Source organism: Orcinus orca, chromosome 5 (assembly GCF_937001465.1).
Source record: "Orcinus orca chromosome 5, mOrcOrc1.1, whole genome shotgun sequence".
Classification (NCBI taxonomy): domain Eukaryota; kingdom Metazoa; phylum Chordata; class Mammalia; order Artiodactyla; family Delphinidae; genus Orcinus; species Orcinus orca.
In genome coordinates, this window is record NC_064563.1 from 63,906,683 (window position 1) to 63,923,199 (window position 16,517).

The 16,517-nt window shown below is 36.1% G+C and overlaps 2 protein-coding genes across 2 annotated transcripts in view; one reads left to right on the forward strand and one right to left on the reverse strand.

The window, feature by feature from the left end:
- Positions 1-5,794: 5,794 nt before the first annotated feature.
- LOC117196047 (uncharacterized) overlaps positions 5,795-16,517 on the reverse strand; it is a 79,073-nt gene continuing 68,350 nt past the window's right edge. The window contains exon 6 of the mRNA XM_049709846.1: positions 5,795-6,980. The gene's annotated coding sequence lies outside the window, so the exon portion shown is untranslated. The remainder of the gene's footprint in view (positions 6,981-16,517) is intronic.
- SOX2 (SRY-box transcription factor 2) overlaps positions 10,714-16,517 on the forward strand; it is a 120,822-nt gene continuing 115,018 nt past the window's right edge. Inside the window, exons 1-2 of the mRNA XM_049710655.1 lie at positions 10,714-10,941; positions 11,059-11,127. The gene's annotated coding sequence lies outside the window, so the exon portion shown is untranslated. The remainder of the gene's footprint in view (positions 10,942-11,058; positions 11,128-16,517) is intronic.

Consider the following 16,517-nt stretch of genomic DNA (forward strand, 5'->3'; position numbering starts at 1 on the left):
CCGCAACAAGAGAAGCCACCACAATGAGAAGCCCGTGCACCGCAATGAAGAGTAGCCCCCTCTTGACACAACTAGAGAAGGCCCGCGCGCAGCAACGAAGACCCAATGCAGCCAAAAATAAATAAATAAATAATTTTTTTTTTTAAAAAAAAGTAATGATGATGATGTGGCCAGTTTCTTTTTCATTCTACCAAGATAAAGAGTTTTTCAGTAGAGGTGCCTATCCTGATGAGGGGGAAGCAATTCAGTCGCAGCGAGTTCCTGGCAGCTTTGTATGGAGATGAAATGTGAGGGCAGCCTAGGAAGGGGCATCATCTGGGGTTCAGACAGAGCAAGGAAGGGAAAAGAAAGAGAAGCACATGGTCTGCCTGTCAGGAGAGTAAATTGCTTCTCCTACTAAGTGCCAAACCCACAGTTAACATCATACTCAACAGTGAAAAGCTGAAAGCATTCCCTCTAAGATCAGGAGCAAGACAAGGATGCCCACCCTCGCCACTATTACTAACATAGTTTTGGAAGTCCTAGCCACAGCAATCAGAGAAGGAAAGGTAATAAAAGAATCCAAATTAGAAAGGAAGAAGTAAAACTGTCACTGTTTGCAGATGACATGGTACTGTATGTAGAAAATCCTAACAATGCCACCAGAAAACTATCAGAGCTCATCAATGAATTCAGTAAAGTTGTAGGATACAAAATTAATATTCAGAAATCTGTTGAATTTCTATACACTAATAATGCACTATCAGAAAGAGAAATTAAGGAAACAATCCCATTTACCATGGCATCAAAAAGAATAAAATACCTAGGAATAAACTACCTAAGGAGGCAAAAGACCTGTACTCCAAAAACTGTAAGATGCTGATGAAAGAAACTGAAGGTGACACAAACAGATGGAAAGATATACCATGTGCTTGGATTGGAAGAATCAATATTGTTAAAATGACCATACTACCCAAAGCAATCTAAAGATTCGATGCAATCCCTATCAAGTTACCAATGGCATTTTTCACAGAACTAGCACAAAAAAAATTTTAATTTGCATGGAAACACAAAAGACCCCGAACAGACAAAACAATCTTGAGAAAGAAGAACAGAGCTGGAGGAATCATGCTCCCTGGCTTCAGACTATACTACAAAGCTACACTAATCAAAACACTATGGTACTGGCACAAAAACAGACACTAGATCAATGGAACAGAATAGAAAGTTCAGAAATAAACCCACACACTTACAGTCAATTAATCTCTGACAAAGAAGGCAAGAATACACAATGGAGAAAAGACAATCTTTTCAATAAGTAGTGCTGGAAAAACTGGACAGCTACATGTAAAAGAATTAGAACATTCTCTAACACCATTTACAAAAATAAATTCAAAATGGATTAAAGACCTAAATGTAAGACCAGATACTATAAAACTCTTAGAGGAAACCATAGGCAGAACACTCTTTGACATAAATTGCAGCAATATTTTTTTTTGGATCCATCTCCTACAGCAATGAAAACAAAAGCCAAAATAAATGAATGGGACCTAATTAAACTTAAAAACTTTTGCACAGCAAAAGAAACCATAAACAAAACAAAAAGACAATCTATGGAATGGGAGAAAATATTTGCAAATGATGCAATAGACAGGGGTTAATTTCCAAAATACACGAACAGCTCATACACCTCAATATCAAAAAAACAAAAACAAAAAACAATCAAAAAATGGGCAGAAGACCTAAATAGACATTTCTCCAAAGAAGACATACAGATGGTCATCAGGCACATGAAAAGATGCTCCACATCACCAATTATTAGAGAAATGCAAATCAAAACCACAATGAGATATCACCTCACACTCGTCAGAATGGCCATCATCATAAAGTCTACAAATAATAAGTGCTGGAGAGGGTGTGGAGAAAAGGGATTTGCTAAAATACACTGTTTTAGTGTATTTATTTGGTAAATACACTATTTACCAAATACACTGTTGGTGGGAATGCAAAATTGGCGCAGCCACTACAGAAAAGTCTGGAGGTTCCTTAAAAAACGAAAAATAGAGTTACCATATGATCCAGCAATCCCACTCCTGGGCATATATCCAGAAAAAACAAAAACTCTAATTCAAAAAGATACATGCACCCTAGTGTTCACAGCAGCACTATTTACAGTAGCCAAGACATGGAAGCAACCTAGACGTCCATCAACAAATGAACAGATAAAGAAGATCTGGGGCGTGTGTGTGTGTGTGTGTGTGTGTGTGTGTGTGTGTGTGTGTGTGTGATGGAATATTATTCAGCCATAAAAAAGAATGAAGTCATGCCATTTGCAGCAACATGGATGGAGTAAGTGATTATCATACTAAGTGAAATAAGTCAGACAAAGACAAATATCATACCACTTATATGTGGAATCTAAAAAAATGATACAAATGAACTTATATGCAAAACAGAAATAGACTCACAGACATAGAAAACAAATTTATGGTTACCAAAGGGGAAAAAAGGGGAGGGATAAATTAGGAATTGGGGATTAGCAGATACACAATACTATATATAAAATAGATAAAGAGCAAGGACCTACTGTATAGCACAGGGAACTATATTTAATATCTTGTAATAACATATAATGGAAAAGAATCTGAAAAAGTAAATATATATATTTAATTCATATATATATTTATATCTGAATCACTTTGTTTTACACCTGAAACATTGTAAATCAAGTATACCTCAATAAAAAAAAATATATGACAGATCCAATTTCTCTGCATCCAAAATAAAATAAAAATTGGTGATCTGCATAGAATAAACTAAAACTGTTCTGCAAAGAAAGCAGCATTTTCTTAAGAGCTAATGCTTGCCTATGCAAATTGGATGATTCCTCAAACATATTTTCAGTAATCGCCTTTATAAAAAAAAATCACTACCCCTACTATTTTCCCTACTTTTATTCGAGGAATACAAATCTATCTTTCCACAATCTTCCCACCTGATTTAATGTTTCAGAGCTAAGCACTTTCTCCTGTTATGTATGTATTATGTAGTTTATTTATAATATATCTCTCTTATTGCAGGTAAAGACGTGCAAAGTAGAGGAAATGGTGATATGAATACTTTGGGCCATTTGGTTTGGAAAGTTTCCTTGCCATACTAGCCTTCCTCCTTATTATTCTTCAAGCATCATGAATGCATATTCTTGGATTTTTCTCTGGATTCTCCAGAAGCCTAGTAGTACATTTAGTATATTTTTCACCATTGGCATATGTATCTGTATCATGTATGCTGTAGCAATAGACTTTAATCAGTGATACAAATGCATTTTCATTATCATATTTATAATTTTATTTTGGAGTTCTTAAAACCTCTCTACAGAACCCTGGGTTCCAGAAAACCATAGCTGTAGGAAATGGATAGTCATTAAAGGTGAGGGACATAGACAGATCTGCATTTTAAATGGAGGATAGTTAAAGAGGCAACATATTATTAGAACCCGAGAGATCTGTTAGAAGGTTATTGTAACAGACAATGGAGGGTTGAACTTCAAGATATGAATTAGAAAAGATGCAATATTTGAGAAGTAAAATTAATAAAAATAGACAATTATTAGTTATCAGAATTGAGAAAGATGAAGAGATCATTGATAGCTTCTTGCTTTGGAGACCACTGTAATTAATGGGGAGTGTGGTAAAGACAGACAGGAACCTGAAGACAGGGGAGCATGTTTACACTGATTCGCAGTGAAGCAGATAAAGAATTTGATTTTAAACACTGTTAAGCTGAGGTACTGAATGTCCAGTGGACAGCTAAATACACATCTAGAATTCAAGAGAAAGACTAGGGCTGGGTTTGAATTTGACAACCAATTTGATAAAGACATGGGAGTGATGGCCAAGGAGAAAGTGGAGACTGAATAGAGAAGAGGGCTAAGGGCAGATTCTGGGGACCGTGACCTGTTATGGAGCATGTTGGGGAAAGAGCTACTGAAAAGTCAAGTACTCTAAGTCAAGCAGGAAGAGTTAACATTATAGAAGTATGCAAAATAGAGGCACGGAATTAAGGAGAGAAGCCAGTACTAGGCCACAGAGAAATGCATTTTTTTCTCATTCCGTTTTTTCCTCTTCCAAATCCCTATGCACCTTTACCTTCTGCCATCTCTTATCCAAAAAATGAAAAAAAAATTAAAGCCTTAGTGAATGATTTTACTCCTGTTTCACAAAGAAGTTTGATGCCATCGGGTATGACCTATTTTATACTCTTTACCTTCACAAACCATTCTTCCACATAAATCCTTCTTTCTTTTCTTTTTCCACTCCTAAGGCAACTCTGAGTCCTTTTACTTCTTTTCTACTCCTGACTTTGTTCTTTTATCTCATGATAGCTCCTCTTCCCCACTTCTTCAACAAATTCAGTCTCCTGAAGGCTTCTTCCTTTAGTCCTTAAAATATGAATACTTCTATCCTTACACTGGCTTCTTAGAGCCTGCTGCTCCCAATCACTGCCCTCCTTCCTTCTTTCTCAACCAGTCTTTATATATATATATATATATATATATATATACATTTATTTTATTTATTTTTGGCTGCGTTGGGTCTTCGTTGCTTTGCGCGGGCTTTCTCTAGTTGCGGAGAGTGGGGGTTACTCTTCTTTGTAGTGCGCGGGCTTCTCATTGCATTGGCTTCTCTTGCGTAGAGCACGGGCTCTAGGCATGTGGGCTTCTGTAGTTGTGACACACAGGCTCAGTAGTTGTGGCGCACGGGTTTAGTTGCTTCACAGCATGTGGGATTTTCCCAGACCAGGGCTCAAACCCATGACCTCTGCATTGGCAGGCGGATTCTTAACCACTGTGCCACCAGGGAAGTCCCCCAACCAGTCTTGAAAGATATTTTTTATACCTACTGCCCCCCTTTCTTCTCCTCCCATTCTCTTCTGAATCTCCAGAGTCGGACTTTTCCTCTGCCCCAGTATTAAATTCCTCAGTCAAAAGTTATCAATGACTTCCTTCTAGCCAACTCCTTTGTCCTTTTTTTAAGATCAGCCCAATCAATTGCAGGCCTCATTTGACATTGCTGATTGGTCAGCCTGTCTTCAAGTTTTTATGCCACTGTGTAGTCCTTGTTCTCTTCCTGTCTCTCTGCCAGGTTTCTTTCTCCTCTGGCAGTGTTTCTTCCTCCTCCTAATTCAAACTGTGGGTATTCCCTGAGTTGCTGACCTTGTGGTTCTTTTCTCACTGTACATGCTACGTTCACGTTCCCTCAGACCACTCATCTACTCTGCTAGTTTACACTGCCATTTCTATTACAATGGCTCTCAAGTCTGTATCTCCTGTCCTGGAAGAATGACTACCTCTGTACTCCCATCCCTCTCAAGCCATCTGTGAATTAAAAGTGAAGACTCCATGCTGAAGACAGAGGATGCAGCTGGTCCAGGACAATACTTTGAGAATCACTAGCTTACAACAATGGTTTTAAACTTAGCTGCACATCAGAATCACTAGAATAGCTTTTTAAAAAATTACTGCTACTCAGAACCCAGTACATACCTATTAAATCAGAATATCTTATGGTAGGCTCCCCCTGTTAATTCTAATATGAAATCATGGTTAAGATCCACTTGCTTAGAAATAAAGAGAAGTACTCCCTCCCTATCCCTGCCCTTCCCCCCAAAAAATCCAGCAGCTTTGGGCAGAGTTTTTTAATCTTCAACCCCATGGTTTCCAAAAAGGTCCATAAATTCCATGAAATAATACATTAAAAGGTTGTGTGTAACTAAGGAGGGAGCCTTCAACATATTCTCAAAAGGGTCTTCACTAAAGAAGCTGATTCTCAGGCACAGCTGCCTGCACAATCTCTTACATCTCACACACACCACCACCGCATGTATTTCTAAATCCCTTCTCTTCATACGTTGAAGCTTCTATGGAAAATAACTGTTTTACTTACATGGCTTCAAGGCCTGAAATTTTAAACCTTACATATTCACTTAGGCTGAGTAATTTTTTCAGAATGCTTACATGAAAGAAGAATCCAACATCTATCCATCATTCACATGTTAGCAAGAATTGCTTCAACTTCAGTGTAGTTTTATACTCCCACATGTCCTAAAGTAATAGCTATTTTGACTAGGCAGAGAAAGATGTATGAAGAACTTTGAAGGTCTAAGTAGGGGTCCACAGAGAATTTTTTAAAAATTAAGACACTGAGAACCTGAAACATTGAGGAAGACCTCTGGGTCAGCAGGAAATGTGTGAAGAAAGAAAACTCAGAATACACAAAGAAAAATTTTTAGCAATGATATTCCAGACTGGTTGTGTGATGAAGAAATAGGAAACTTTCCTCCTTTTTTATTTTCCTCCCCCATATTTTTCCCTTACAGACTCCCAAGGTTATTAACTGAGGAATAATACCATCTGCACTGTCAGAGTCAGTTTTGAACAATGTAAAGTGTAGAGCCAGATAGGACTGGCTCCAGTCACAGCTGTGCTATTACTGACCAGGTAACCTTGAGAGATTCAGTTAACCTCTCTAAGTCCAAGCTTTCTATTTGTAAAATGACAGTGATAATAACTACTTAATAAGGTAATCCTGAGAACTAAATTTATGTGAAGAACTTATTACAGGGTTCAAACTAGCAAATATTCAATAAATGGCTGTGTTATCACAACTTGGCAAGGTTACGGACCAAGCAGGCAATTTGTAGACTGATCTAAAAATGCAACTACGTTTCTATGGGAAATTTCCATATTCCAAGCAATTGCCTTTGATACGGTCCTCATTACACAAACATTTAAATGCTAACTTTAAAAATTCAGTTTATTGGGCTTCCCTGGTGGCGCAGTGGTTGAGAGTCCACCTGCAGATGCACGGGACACGGGTTCGTGTCCCGGTCCGGGAAGATCCCACATGCCGTGGAGTGGCTGGGCCCGTGAGCCATTGCCACTGAGCCTGTGCGCCCAGAGCCTGTGCTCTGCAACAGGAGAGGCCACAACAGTGAGAGGCCTGTGTACCGCAAAAAAAAAAAAAAAAAAAAATCAGTTTATTTACATATATACAATGGAATATTACTCAGCCATTAAAAAGAATGAAATAATGCCATTTGCAGGAACATGGATGGACCTAGAGATTGTCATACTGAGTGAAGCAACTCAGAGAGAGAAAGAGAAATATCATATGATATCACTTATATGCAGAATCTTAAAAAAAAAAAGATACAAATGAACTTATTTACAAAACAGAAACAAACTCAGACTCAGAGAACAAACTTATGGTTACCAGGGGGAAAGGGTGGGGGGAGGGACAGTTAGGGAGTTTGGGATTGACCAAAAAAAAAAAATTGCATATCACTATATTTTACACCTGTGACTTACATAATATTATACATCAACTATACATTAAATAAAAAAGAAAGAAGAAAATTCAGTTAACTTTTTAAAGGAATTGCTGATCTTTCCAACTGCCAATCCTTTTTACTTATTCAGCTACCATCTTAATCTCACAACTAATATAAACTCCACTCTAAATTGAGAGTTCCTTAGGCCTGTGTCTTTATTGAATAATCATTTATTGAGCATCTATATACCAGTAACTGGATATAAAAATGTGCATACAATACAGTTTCTTTCCTAAATTCTACTTAGGGAAAATGACATCCAAATACAATCCAATACAATGTGTATTGTAATAAACGTGTGCCAAGAAGTATGGGGCATAGTAGAAGAAGATATCATTTTATTTGAATTGATAAGGAGATCTTAGTAAAGGGGGTGACATTCAAACTGGGCCAAATGTGCACTGAAGTCAATATTAAATGAAACACATTAGGGAATAGAAAGAAATATGTGAGCTGCTACTGCAGGGAAAGATTCATAAGTGGACTATGATTTATTGGGACCCTGAATTCAGAAGATAAGGATAAAAGATGGAACAGCTTGGTATGCATGTAATAGTAAGATATACTATTATTAAATAGTTAGCTTGTTGATGGGAAATAAGATTGGAGAGGTACTACCTTGGAAATAGATTTTGCAGTGCCCTACTAACCAGCAAGGAAGTTCCCTGGACTTGAAAGTTCCAACAACTTCATGCCATATGCAAGAAAAAGAAGCATTGTAGATTCTAAAACCAAGGTGTGTGTAACATGGTAAAAGTAGAGCTGGAGAAAGGTTATTCCAACAGTGACGTTGTGGCTAAAGATGGCAGATCAGATCATCTCGAAAGCAGTTTTGTTAACGCTGGTATGACCTGCTGTAGATCTAGACTAGTACGTAGGTCTTTGGAGAGCAAAGGTAAAGAAATAAAAGTGACATTTCATGAATTTTATCTGGGATATTTGAATAATAATATCATCGACAAATATAGCAAAGGTAACAGGGAAGATGATAAATTGTTTTTTAGTAAACAAAATTTATTTAGTGCTGTCAATATGCCAATTATCACGTGACAATATCTAATGCTGTCATATATGTGTTATCTATATAATGTGTACATTATGTTTCATTCAGCAGCTATTTCCTCCTGTATATCTCATTTCTCCAAATAAATTATCCATTTCTGCTAGGCAAGATCTTATCTCATGTTTCTTACACATTGTGGAGCTTACCACTATAAAGGACATAAAGTCAGCATTTAATAAAATCTTATTGTCTGATTAAATATCTGAAGCCAGAATTATCAGAACACTAGCCCAAGTCCTAGGTGGAGTTGGCAGTGAATAAAGGAATCTACTTTCCTTTATTGCTATTTAACTTCCTAACAGTGATAGAGTGGAAGAAGTTCCAAACAGTGCCCAGTCATTTTAGACAATAAAACTCTAGTTCGGTTTACCTTGTATTATTCAGTAGAACAAATTTTATGGATCTAAGACATCAAGGGAAATAGTGAGAAATCGTGTTTCCTATCTGTTTGGGTGTGTTTTTTACTTTGAAAACGTGGTCTTAGAGAGGGGTGGGAGCAGAATAAGAGAGTAAATCAGTCCCATCTTTCATAGCAGCATATTTACTTCATCAAAAAAAATTAATTAATTAATTGGGATAGAAAAAAAAGTTTGAATACCTTTCCTTGACAGGATTCAGGACTTTGATGTGAGAAATAAAATACACATTTACAGTAAGTTTAGATTTGGTGGTGGAATTTAACGCCCTTGTCCATCAACATATCATAATGGATGAATGTGACACTTGCATAATAGCACTTGTTTGAGCACTTTTAGAAAGAGCAAGGTCGTCTTTGCAGTGTAGTAAGGGAGTTTAAAATTTTAAGGATGTTTTCTTTTCAATGAGAAATAACACCTACTCAAAATAAGTTGGAGATTCGTGTTCAGAATCTATGTTGTCAGCCTGATGTTCAGGAATGGTTACAGAAGGAAAGAGAATCTCAAGGTCACTGGGAATAGTCTTTAGAGTATTCTTATAGGGCTTATCTGTGCTCACACGCCTAATTTTTTTCCAAGTGCAAAGAATGGCCACTTGCTTGAGACAGGCCCAGTGCCATCCTTTATTCAAGTTCCTTTATACTCCTCTTTTTAAAGAAGCTGTCAAGTTCTTTTTTTGCAGCTGACAGAAAAGGCCAAATCTACGTACAGGAAGGGAGGCGCAAAAAGAAACTTTTTTGTGTTGATGTTTTACTAAGTGAGCTAAGGAGAATTTTAGAATCATGTAATTTACTCTGGAGGCATTTACTGTACATAGCTATAGTGATGGTAATTTCTTTCATTGTTGAAGTGAAAAGATAACCATCAATCAGTTGTCAATTGGTCAATTGCAGAAGTGATGAAAAGAAAACTGGTAGGAACAATCACTTCTGTGGCTACCTAGACCATTTGGAGGCTCAAGAAAAGTATGGGAACTGGATTGCATCTTAAAAAGGGATTGGACCAGATTTTCAAAAAGGTTAATAGGCATAAATTCCTTGCAAAGAATGGCTTTGCAGTTAAACATAATCAGGAAATGCATTTTAAAAAATGAAAAATTAAAAAGACATGGGGTTAAAAAAAGTTTTAAAAAATTTACTAGATATCAGGTAAGTATGCCCCCCTAATCTTGAAGTTCAGTGTGTTCTTAATGGGAAAAATAAATTAGTATACTAATAACCCAACACATGTATTTTAGAACAAATTAATGAAAATTACTTTGTACTCAGTCCTTAGTCTCAATATTGGGCACTTTGAAATAAATAACTTTCCAGGTATTTATCATAAGAAATTGAAAGTCCAAGTTAATTTTGAACACTGTTATTAAGCAAATATCTACAAATATTTTAATTTTTTAAACCTATGGAAGCTCACATAAAGGTTAAGATAAGTTTAAAAATCATTAACTTGAATAAAAGGCAAATGGTACTTTGGGATTTAGTGTTACAAGCAAGATTTCATTTTAATTTATCCTATTTACCTAAGAATAGCAATGTTACTGATTTATTCTGAAAGAGTTTCCCCCCACACACAGTGATTTTTTTTTTTTTACTGTGGTAGGTAATAAAAAGGATTACAGGCCCCCAGAAGGATGAGATATCATCAGTTTGTAATCCAGCCCATGGTTTCCTAGATACCGTATTGTCTGTTCTGTTCCGCTATGTGAAAAATGTTGAATATCAACAATGGGTTTCAGTGCTGTATTGTTGAGTTTTGTATGAACTAATCTAGCTTCACTAAGGAAAAAAAAAAAAAAAAGAAAGAAAGAAAAGAAAGAAAGAAGAAAAAAAGAGAAAAAAAAAGAACCACAGCTTTGGACAAAAGTCTATAGCCAGTGCATTTGAAACTCCCCTTGCACAAGGGCTGACTGTAGCTGGGGAAAGACAGTTTACTCATTTGCTCTCTCCTTTCATATAGTCAGCTGGCCCTCTTCTCAGGTGTAGATCACCAATTATCATTTCACCTGTTTTGATTCTCTGATGAGGAAAGTCCCAGGACTTATCAGCTGGGATAGGCCTCATTTACAAGACAGCTCTGTTCAGTATTTGGAAGGTAAGCTATTTGTACAACTTCTCTGCTGTAGTGTGCTGGCCTAGCTCTAGAACTTTTGCAGCATATCACTTATTTTTAACTTTCACTTTTTCTTCTCTTTTCTTCTTTTGGAGAAAGAAAGCCTGACAGGTTTCTCCGGAAAAGTGACCATCCATGGAATGAATGAAAGGTTCTCTTTCTATTCCAGTAAGTAATTGACTTGTAACTAAAAATTGAACTGGCTGCTATGTCAACTGCAATGTGAGCTGCTGCTCACACAGGTGTTGCTTACTCTTTAGCCTGGAAAGAAAAGGGGCTTAACCTGTGATTAAATTTCAAGTCAATTGACCTCAACATGATAGTACATAGTTCTTACTTGCCTACCGAATGGCCTGAGTCTCATTTTGACCCTGATTCGGGCACCTACGCTTTTAATGTTTAGTGTAGCTAAGGCTAGAGTTGCTCTTTTGGTTAGAAATAAAGTGGGTGGAGAACAGTTCTAAGCAAATAACAAATGATGGTCAGCCGACTAAGTCTTTAATCCAGTGCTCAATGTGTTCTATTTTTTTAATGCATTAACTATAAGTTCATGTAAATTATTATTCAAACTTTTATTTTAAAAGGTATAGATTCATGGGCAACCATTTTATTACTAAAGATACACAGTAAATCCAAATCGGTGAGTTATAAACAAAGGATGTGAGAATTATGATGCTTTCAAATGCTTAAGTTTGATTACATAACCTATCACAGGCTTTCTAAATAAGCCTTGCACTTTAATGATTTTTTTAGCCCTAGGAATTAAATAGCAGCATTGTTTTTCCTGGTTTCTGTAAATAAATGAAAGACTGTTTAACTTTAGCAAAATGACCCTATTTGAGTTTTGGAGACAAACCTGTATCCACTTCCCAAAGCAAAATAAAAATCAGTGACATCTAAAATTACCATTTACCCTTGAAGCTATTCTCCATTCATTTTATGTAAAATGGTTGCACGCTAAGAATTGGTCTGTAAGATGAGAACAGCCTGGACTGTTGTTTTTTCTTCCTCATTTCCTTTTTAACCTGAGAATTAGAAGAAAGTGCTGATGATGCTTGCTTAACCCTGCTTTTAGTGCCAGCCTGTGACCAGCTCTCTGTGAAACCATTTCTGACCCTCTGCTTGCAGTGGTGAGCCTGAATTTTTCCCCTTCCTTGCCCATCACTGTCAGTCAATTATAGGATTGAACTGAACCAGAAAATCTGGTACAGTCTGGTAATTAGTACAAAGGGTTTCCAGTCTAGTGTAAAGACGGGGATGCAAGAGCCCCAGCAGTCACAGAAATCGTTTTGATTGGCCATAGACATTGCTTTTTAGTGCTGCTCGGTGACTTCCTAAAGATATTGCCTCCTACCCTATAGGTCTTCTCCTTCAAGTACATTATGGACCTTTTATAAAGTCGTGTGTGTGTGTGTGTGTGTGTGTGTGTGTGTGTTTCTTTTTTTAGATCCAAATTCTCCCATTTTTAGTCTGTCATTTTTGCCTATCAAACAGACACATTTTGACTTGCCCAACAAAGAACCAAGTTATCAACACTCACAGAAACTGACATTTTTAATTCAGGCTTCATTATGTCTTTGAATTATGACAGTGAAGTACAAAGACATTTTAAGAGTTTTTTCATTATTTTTTTTTAATCCAGCATTGGGATGTTTATCTTTCTTTAGTGTTCATATTTCCTTTTCTACATTTATTCTCAGTAATATATAATTAGCATTATCAAAACCATCAGCTATTATCCTTTATGACTTTTGACCTTTATTTTTTTAATATGTCTCAAGCTAGAGCACTCTCTAAAATAAGTAAAAACTCAGAGATTTTAATGAAATATTTTAGGGTTATAAAAACAATGAAATAATTAAAAACATGAATCTCTTTTAAACATCAACATTACATTATTAGGCAAGTAACATATTATGTGATAAAACTATAGTGACAAAATAAATTTCAGAAAAAAATTATTTTGTAAAGCAAACTTGCATTTGATGGTAAGTGCAATTTTATCATCTATATTTCATCACACATTTTTTTAACCACTACTATGGAGTTCTTGGCTTAATATCAATGCTAGTTTTGGGTAAATTATATATTTTTTGCAGAAGCAAACATCCTCTTTGATTATAGATGACAAAAACTCATTAGTCACACATTAAATACAACGAAAGTGTTTGGTAGCTTGTCAAAGTAACAAATTCCTGCCTTCAAAAAATAGATATATGTATATTTAAGGGTAAATTTAATGTCTGACACCCTGTACAAAACTGCAAAAGCAACAGTGCCCAAAATAACAGAAGCAAAAGAAAGAACAAGGTTTTTCATTTCCAAGAATGCTATCCTTAGCACAATCTGCATCATGGTTTTCATTGCGTATGTGTTGTGAATCTTCTAAAGACCATTTATTTACCCACGTCTTAATGGAGCTTTAAATATCTGTTTTATCCTATATACAATCTTAACAAAAGTAGTTATATGTTACTACGTCTGGTCCTGATTTTTACCTGTCTGACTTTGCTATTAAATTTCGAGGAGGTTAATATTGCTTTTGTAACCCCTGTCATGAGTAATATATTTTCCCAGTAAACATGTCATAATTTTAAAGGCTGTTCAAGAAGCAGTATTTCTGTTGAAATAGTTTTGCATTCATTTCTGTATTGTTTTTTAACCATAATATAGTGCATGCTTTGAAAAGAATACACATATTTATGTACTTAACACTTTTTGTTTTTAGCAAAACCTTGCTCATTAAGAACTAAAAGAGTCTTAGAAACTGTATAAATGGGCAACTTCTCAGTGACAATATTTGCATTCAATTTTAATTCACCATCAAGTCTATATCTTGAAATGTATCCATAAAGTGACTGAGGAAAGAGTACATTCTGGTAATATTTTTCTATTTTATTTTTTAACCTAAAATATATGTTGAAATTCAAAAGGTGCTTGCCACATGTGGTATGGCAGTATTCTATATTCTGTAATAGCTGAATGCTGTGTGAGTGTGTATAAAATTACAGGGGTTCACAGGCTTCAATATGGACACAAACATTCTTTTCTACCTCAGTCTTACTTCTAGTGGCAGGAGTCAGACTTGGGAAAAACTCTAAAGATTATCTAGCCTTGTGATTTTCAAACTGTGTTTCCTTGAGCTCTTAGGCTCTTTGGGGATACTTAGGGCCATGGGGGAAGGGAGGCCAAGTGGCCTCTTGCCTCTTGCCTTTATCTGCTGTGTCTATTAGAGTTCCATGTAGGATGGGATAACCATGCTGGAAGGAAAAGGTAAAAAATTACTGATGGAGGCTATCTTATAGATAAGGAAAGCAGGGTTTACTTAATGTGGCACTCTGAGTCAGTGACAATGTCAATTTTGTAACCCAGTCTCTTGTACCTTAGTCTTAAACCCACTCTACTAAACTACAATAAACTTTCCCTACACATTCATAGGTCTTTTTGTATAGTCATCCTAAGCAGTATTACTAAAAACACACACTAAGAGATCCATAGCTCAATGTTCAAAACCAAGATACTTACTGAGGATACAATAACATGTTGTAGCCGAAAATCAAGCCCTTTGTTTGGCAATACCATTAAATTTTTGGTGCATTGTTGTAGCCCTTAGGTAAAATATTGATTCATCTATTATTTAGTAAAGTAATATTTTAGGAGTATTTTTAAACTTTTAATTGTGGTTAAAAAAAAACAGAACATAAAATTCACCATCTTAACTATTTTTAATTGTAAAGTTCACTTCTGTTAACTATATTCACATTTTTGCTTGGAGGCGTTTTGCACAGTGGAAGAAATTAATTAGAACTTAAATTCAAAAGAAAGAGAATTAAAGCAAGTAAAGCTGAATTAAGATGCTACTTTTCTCAAAGTGTGTCTTATGCAATAGTACTACTATAAGATGTGCCAAGTAAAAGAGTAACATGGTCAAATAATCTTTGGAAATGTAGCATGTTACGTCCCTCTCTAGGAAATTTACAGTGAAAATCTGTACCTGAAAAACTCTGAGAAATCACACTGTAAAGATCTCTTTGAATTCTGTATAATATAGAGTATTCTAAACATTTTTCCACAGACTTTCCTCACCTATTCTGCATTTTTTAAAAATCTATTTTTATCCTTCAGAGCCAATGTTTTGTTGAATACATTTTGGGAAATTCTCTAATAGAACTTCTGCAGATTAAAGAAAAAGACCTGTAAGGTAATGTTTATACTATTTTTGTTAACTGGTTTTGTATTTACCAATCCTTTATCCTCATTTTGTTGACAGGATATTAATGGACATCCCATTAATTCAACAAACATTTTAGGCACAGTGCTAAATGCTAGGAGTACAGTAATGAGTAAATCAAGCAGAGCCCCTGATCTTACAGAGCTTACAATCCAGGAAAGAAATCACAGCAAGTGGTCTAGTGTCTGAAAAAAAGAAAACAGAAATACAGGAAGCACGAGCAATTGTAGCTATCTCTGGCACTCACAGCTTATCTGGCTACGTTTGTTTTGTGTTCCCTAATTCTAAAATGAGAGAAGAGGGAAAGGAAAAAAAAAAAGCAGAACATCAATCTAGAAGTTTACAATCTGTTCTTTGAATAGAAATATGCCATATTTTCCTGAGGTCTACTTATGCATCAATTAGATCTATGGTAATTCTCTAATAATCCAAAGATGGGCTTCCATTGTTTAGAAAGAGGGAGATGGGAAGAAAAGGAAGGGAAGAAAAGAAAGCAGAGGAAGGAAAGAAGGAAGGCAGAAAGGAAGGGAGGGAGAGAGGGAGGGTGGGAGGAAACAAAGAAAATACAACACAGTGTTTCCTGCTCTTTCTTCCTATTTTAACTCCCCAGCTATATAAGGAGATGTTACCTTCTACATAAGACAATTCTTTTTCAAGTGTAAGCTGAAGACCTTGTTTGTTCAACAGTCTGCATGTCATCATTGTCTTTCTAATACTTCAAAGAGTATCCCTCAATCAGATTCAACTCTTGGTGGTAACTACGGGTCCTACCTCTGTCAGGAAATACTTTCTCTAATTAACTAACCAAGCTTCTCACTCAGACTCTGACCTCTATGCTGGGGAATCCATGTCTTCATCTGAGCAGAAGATGTCTCCTAAGCAAAGGAAAAGACAAACCCATGGGCATAGCCAGTACATGATTCTCTAGAACTGTCCCATCCCTAGAATACCTACACAAAAATGTTAGACATAGTCCTACCAAAAGATGCTCTTGAAAGGTTCAGAAAGAGCCTTGCCTTCTTATTGGACAGTTCCCTCATGTCCTGTTTCTTATGTGGAAGTCAATGACTTGAAGGGTAGCTCCTGTATATACTACTTGAAAATAAATACTGTAGGTTACTGGCCTTTGGTCACAGAGATTTAGGAAGAAGGAAAGGTTGCAAAATTTAAAAGGAAAAAAAAGGCTTACAACTAAGGGAGCAAAAAGGAAGACCTTATGCAAACTGTGGTTTCTTCGCTGTATTTGCTGTCATTGATGTGTCACAGGTGATTCTATAAACTGGTTCTGAGCTGAACTCTCTGGGAAATTACTACTTCGTTTTGTTCT